Below are 7,174 nucleotides of genomic sequence, written 5' to 3'. Positions count from 1 at the left end.
ACTTATAATTATTTCTAATTTATGCATCTACAGAAACCCTGTAGATGCAGGTTTAATTTATAGTGCACACAGGCTTTTTGGCAAAATACTGGCAATTATTCTCGCTAAGGAGCAACTAAATTGTGGAAATTATCATGTTCACACACAACTGAATTTGGTATCTGCTCTGCACCAGTGCTGTAACCACACATACCAATATTCAGGACTGAAATAGTTCTGTGGAGCAGCTAATCCTGTAATAGGACATGTAATGTACTAAACGTGTTACTGGGTGGGAATGTGTATCCTCTGAGAATCTGGGCAACTTCTGCTCCATGGCTCGTCCAGGGCTATAATCTGTCTCTCTTTTTTCATACTAAATTGTAATGTTTCCTAAATTATAGACTCTTCAGATTGCTTATTAAAAACTGGCATTGCAAATCCGGTGTTTAATTTCTGGGCACATCTGGAGGGACATTGTTATTGCGCCTTTCAGAAGCATGCAAAATATTTCTGGCATGTTATCATTTATCAACCATTGCCACTAAGAATGAGCTACTCCTATTTAAAGAGAAAGTGTTTCCAAGCAAAACCACGTCACTTGCTAAGTCAGCAAAAGAAAAACAAAGGGAAAGGCATTTAATGCATAAAATGTCTAAAATATCTTTCTGAATCTGTGAAAAAAGCTAACACAGAGAAATGTGCAGCTCTTAGTTGGGGTTGTGTTAGGACCATATAATCTTAAGTGTCACGTGAGCAAGTTCTACTCTATTTAAACAAAATATTTGCAGTATTTCAGCCTACAAGTTTTCCTAAGAAAGTTGCTCTTCAAATTGCATTACAGGAAAATTCTACATATAAATTAATTATTTTAAAAATTGATTAAAGTTCACTATAAATAAAAACAAGCTGGCTAACATCCCAAAAGGAATCCCTTCACTCTAAAGGTTTCTCAAGTTATCCTTGTGTTATTTCTCTCTGTGTTAATCAGAGAAATTAGGTGCTGTGAAATCAGGTGGTGTGCTCCTTGAACAGAGAGGACTGGACACCCTCTGCACTGGCTGCCTGGAGCCCACAGCAAGCATTTTCCAAGTGTTTCTCAACTGAAATTCCAGAGCAGTGAGCTGAAGGGTCAAAATTTTACATTATAATAATCAAACTGAGTCTCCTGGGAGACTGGAGACATGAAAGAGGAATGCAACTTGGTAATGATGTGCATTCCATCAAGATAGTTTCCTTTATTTTCTTCTTTAATACTGAAGTAAAATAGCTGTGACATTTGTATCAAATTTCTTGCCTTATGCTTTATGCTGTAATACAAATGTCTCTTTAAGGATCAAAGCTTTTGTGACAGAAGTATAAAGCCCCTCTTGAAAACTAATTTCTGTATAAACAGAAAAAATAAGATATTTAGCTATCATGTACACAGAAGGTATTCTAAACCTAAAAATTGAAGAGACGCTGCACAACACAGTGTATTTACCCAAAAGAAAGGGATTTCTCCAACTAGTTTAAATTAGGAGTCATACCGAATTCAAAGTTGTCTTTAGTTTTGTCACATTGCTTTCAGATGTCTAGGGTATATAAAGAGAATATATGAAAATATACACAGTAAGTCAAAACTTTTTGCCACTATGATCAAAGTTTGTGTGTATTAAAATAATAGACGAAAGATGCTCAACACATTATTACATTCTCTGCAGAGTTGAAAATGTGGGAGAAAAAAAGCACAGGTTTTTGTAAAAAAACATTATTGAAGAGTTGAGACTCAAAGCATTCATGGTTGCTTTGCCTTTTTTTTTTGTCTTGTGTACTTGTATAGTACTTAGTCAAATATAACCAAAGAGTAACATCCAGAAATATTTGAAATATAAATAAAACCCGTATACAGTGAACTTTAATCAATAGAGGCAAAGATGTTTTTCACTGGCAAAAAGTTGAGACTTTAACAGTATGAAAGAGCTAAAGAGACTGTAGAGGACAGACAAGTTCAAGTAGTGATAGGTGACCCTTAGGAAGGAAAGCAAATCAAGGAATTAAATCCTGTTTAAACTCAGGGAAATACATTGCCTCAGAAGGATTTCAGTTTGTGACAGTGCAACTACACACAGTGGTGCTAGTCTATAAATCCTGTGTAATGAAGACAGAAAATAGTGAACATGCAAGACATGGATGAGTGGTCCATGTAGGCATGCTCCAGAAGAACAGTGGATGTGATGTCCCCTGAGAAATAAAAATCTCAGATATGAAAGGCTGTCCAAAATCTCAGGTATGAAAGACTATGCTATTTCTTGTCACTTCCCAGACACCCACATTACAGAAAACATCTTGTAATTTGCTTTTTCTAACCACAGGATTCCTCCTGAAGTGACTCCTGGTGTTTACCAGGGAGCATCTATTTTTGTGCAGCTCCCATTGCAGCTAGTTTTCTATCTTTAAAAAATCAGTGTTATGTGGCTTAGGGGAAGGATAGAATTTAATTCCTGCTGATATAACCCTTTCTTGCAAACCCTTCCATGTATTTACACTGGTGGAGACTCAGTGATTTCCACAATTTACATGACATGGAGCTGGTCTGTAAAATTGCATGTTTACTTGTTTTATTTCTGGGTGCCTGTATGAAATCAATTCTAACCTACTCTCATACACCTGTCAATAGAAGCTTAGACCTAAGAATCAGATAAACACAGTCTTCTGGCATTCCAGAGGAGCAAGAGATCCATTTTGTCTTTGGCAAGGGGGAAGAACTGTGTCTTTGCACTGAATGTAGAAAAAGTGAACTGAAACGGATGATGGTGTGAGTTCTCATTTTCCTAAACTGCAAGGGCTTGGCGGCCTTTTTCACTGCCAGTCATCTCAATTAACAAATCATTATTCAGCAACTTTAAATCAAATCCTCTGTGCTCTGGCTGAAGTAGGAAGTTTAGCTTAAAATGAGGCTAATTTTTACATTTCTCAGGACCAAGGTGAATATATGAGACTAGTGAACTTCTCAAGGCTTCTTCAGAGATATAAATGGTCACTGTGTGATTCCTGAGGGACAGGTAGCATAACTTGAGGTGTTAAAAGTACATATTAATATATTTTATCTGATAATTTAAAAATAACTATTTCCCCACTTAATAAAGAGAAAAGCTGTTTTTATGGCCATCATTGTGATTTTGTGTTGTGTTTATATGGAGTTTTCTCCAGTTGTACGTACAATACAATTTGGGAGTTACCTTTGTTCAAATAGATCAAAAACTGAGTTGTAAAGGATTTTTGACAATGTCTAGTCCATCTTTCTGCCCTAAAGTGTGAGCACACGTGCCTAAACCATACCTAGTGGATATTTTATTAATGTTCTCTTCAAAATGTCCAGTGTGCTGAAAACCTTTCAGGAATGTGGCATAGGACGTGCAAGGAAGGTGCACAGCAAAGGGAAATGCACGAAAAAGTTTTTCAATGTTACTTTGTTGTCTGCTTTTCCCTTCCAGAACATTTCATTCCTTCTGTTTAGTACTGCCTCAGGTTTAGTGGGCAGAGTTTTCATTTGATAGCTGCATCAGAAGTGAAGCTGCTTGAACAATCCTGACTGACCTACCCATTTTCCTTTCTTTAATTACACAAGTTCCTCTCTGTGCAGCGCTCCTGAGTCCCCCTCACAGGTGCACAGATTGTGCTGACTGAGTTCTTGCTTGCTTATATTAATTTTACAGGACAGGATGTCAAAAACCTTACTGAAGTCGGGATGATGTGACAGCTACTGCTTCTCCTGTCTAATTTAGATTTTTTATCTTGTCACAAAAGGAATAATTTGTCAGAATTTGTCCACAATGAAATGTGTGGGCTTATTCCTCCTCCAATTTTCATTTTGTCCCAGCGCTCCTGGGACATTTCATTTACCCTCATGTCTTCAGTCACTTGTTCCTATGGTCTGTTGTGACTACCATTCTCCCTACTTACCATTAGGGAGAATTTAGAAATTTTCACTTTTAGGAAAGCCACTTTTCTACCTAAAACAAAATGTTACATTACTTATTTCTCTGTTTTTATAATGGCTCATATTGTTGCAACAAATAAACAAAAGGATTCTTCTTAGCATGCATGGATTAGATGTTTATAGAAAAGGGTAAGTTTTCTAAGGTAATTTTTAACTTGGAAAAATTCACTTCTGTATTGCTGTCGTGTAGAAAGATGAAGGTACTTTTAAAGTGTGAATGTCAAGATTAAAGATCATAATTCAGCGGGTGAAAATATTAACACAGGCTTCTTGAGAAGGATTTATGGAAGATCTTCACATCTGGGAATAACAAGGACAGGAGAAAGCGCTGCCTGTAAAAGAACAGACAATTCCATAAGGTTGATTAACAAGGGCAGTTAGCAGATATGCACATGATATCTTAAAGCTTTGAAAACATTTGTGTTCCAAGAGTCACAACCAACTCAATTGATTCTGTTCTGTGAGAAATATGAAGCATGAAATAATAGAACATTCTAGTAAAACACAGGAGCATTATTGCAAAAAGGAAGAGAGATCCAAAGGACATGTTGAAAACAAGTAGGAAAATAATATTTCCAAGTTGAAAAAAGGGTAAATGTTGAGAAGAGCTTGGTGATTTAATGTTTTGGGATAATTCACTAAATTTTGTTAGTTTTCAGACAAGTTCCAGTTCAGTAAAAGTATCTTAACTATTCTTAGGCTAGTGAAGACATAAAATGGATTTTTAGATAGGATGCTGGTTAGGATTTTTAGCTGTTTAGAGAGCTGTTTATTTTTCTCAACTTTTTATGTTTTCTCCCACCACCTTAGAAGATGAGTAGATGGAGCGACTTGTTTCTTAACCTTTTGAATGAAAATTTAATTTGTAATGGCCATGGAAAATCTCCATCATAAATCAATTATTCTGTGGTTTGTGAGCAAATCTCAGCTTTGTCAAGATTACTTTATTTTATGCACTTGAAGTTAGCACTGCAAATTCAGTTGTTAGCTGTGTTTTACATGTAAGTGAAAATTACTATATAAAAGCTAGGAATTACTGTTTATTTACTGTATGATATTCACAGTGAGCAGTGTGTGAAATTATGTGGTAATGTCTCCTCTTTACATAAGCTGACCTTTATAAGCTTCCCCTTCTCGACTAAATAAATCTTAAAATTCAGTTTTCCTTTGCACACCTGCAAATGAAACCACTGTCAGGTGGGGAGTATTAATGAATACTAAACCAAAAAAGTACATACCTGAAGAATTCACTGCTTGCTCACTTACATCCATACCCTGAATGAATATTCTAGAATGAATATTAATTCTAGAATGAATTCATGAGGATTCTCTAAGGCCATATTTCACACTAGCATGAATGTAGTTTTTTACAATACTTCCATCACCAACCAAAAAGTGTGTTATGTAAGTGTGAACATATCATATTAACTTTCATGTTAATCCATATAAGAGCTTCTCCTCACAGAACAATTTAGAAGAACTTGGGCAGAGCAAAGAGAGTGATATAGGAACAGTATAGTATATAGGAATAAGTATAAGGGAACAGTTTTAACATTTCTATTGTGTTGCCTTCATTTGGGAATAAAGCAGCTAAAAATAAACCTAAAAATAAAGGTATACCTTTCTCTTCCAAAGCATTACAGGTAAAAATGTCTATGCCAGCCAAAGATTTTCATCTTTTGATACTATGTCATTTTGGTAACTGCTGAAATAATCCATCTCTTACCTTGCAAGATGCAGTCCCTTTGCAGGGTTCAATATGATCAATTTTACTGATGTTTTAAAAGTTTCATTCTGTCCAAAAAACTGAGTATGGCTTGGAGCTTACTGGCTCTGTCAAGTACTGTGAAGCAAGGATTACATAAAGAGTTGTTTTTAAAGGAGGTTAATTATTTTAATCTTGGCAAAAGAGGAGTTGATGAAAAATTTTCTTTGGTTCCCAATGGTTACTGTGAAGAAAAGAATCTTGGCTTCTAAGGAATTTTAATTTTTGAGTCAAGGGATATGAGATCAATCTTTAGTTTATTTAGATCATCTCTTCCTACAAATTATCATTGTGCTTGTTCATATGTTGTTTCCTCCAGATGTTTTTAGCTATCCACAAAATAGTTTTGAGATTTATTCAATGCACTTTATTTTGTTTGCATGCCCCAATTAAGGATGAAATATGTGTTTATCAAGATATTTTTATGTAGTGGCAAAGGAAGTTGTGTAACGTTTCATGTGTATATTCAATAGTTTCTTGTTTATGCTACTGTGTTAGATTCTAGCTTAGGAGCTCGAATCTTCAGATTTGAGCGCTCAAAATTCTTTTTCATGACAAAATTTGAACCTTCCTGGCCTGTGAAAATGCTTATTAACAGAAGTTTGCAAGAAAATCAATCTGGTACAATTGCAGCAATGTGCTTCTCATCACTTTCTCCCTTCCATTTTTTATTCTCATGTTTTTCCGTGTAGAATATTTTCTCATCTCGCAGTTGCTAGTTAAGTAAATTCCCTCTGTAAAATTCTGCTTTTAAGTTTTTATTCATCACTTTTTCCCTCTTAGATTTCTTAAAAACTCCTGCAGTTTTGGCATATGTGCCACTATAACCCAAATTCAGGAATTTTGGTTGTCCTGTGGCTTACTCTTGTATTTTTTTCAGGCCCTTATGTTTGCCCTTTTGCAGCCTCTGGGAAAATAACATTCACTTATTTGAACATGCTAGGCCATTTAAGGTTATATTTGTCTGTCAGATAGCTCTTTTTTCTCTGCCCTTCACATAAGCAAATTTCACAGAAGACAAACCCATCCTGCTATGAACATCTTGTAAAATGCATATACGAATAACAACGTTGCAGAAACTAACCAGAGGCAAAGATCTGTCACAAGCCTGCTTAATTACTTCCTTACTCACCAATGCTCTTTGCATTATTGAAAGGCCTATAAAATCAAAACACTGCCTTCTAGAGCCTGAGCTCCTGACTAAAAGTAATAATAGCAGTTGTAAAGAATTAGACTCAGGACACCAAGATCAAAACTTGCAAATGTGGTTTTAATGGGCAAAGAAATTGTGACACATTCTTCAGCAACAGAATGAAACCTAAACCATTCCCAGTGAGAAGAGCTTGCTATATCTAATACTTCTTCAGCTATAACATCTTCTTGTGAGAGTATCTCAATCCAGGAGGAACACCACCAGGATCCTTATAGCGCTGCGAGCACAGCCAAGG

Source organism: Melospiza melodia, chromosome 5 (genome assembly GCF_035770615.1).
Source record: "Melospiza melodia melodia isolate bMelMel2 chromosome 5, bMelMel2.pri, whole genome shotgun sequence".
NCBI classification, from domain to species: Eukaryota; Metazoa; Chordata; class Aves; order Passeriformes; family Passerellidae; genus Melospiza; species Melospiza melodia.
Note: the sequence above shows the minus strand (reverse complement) of the source record.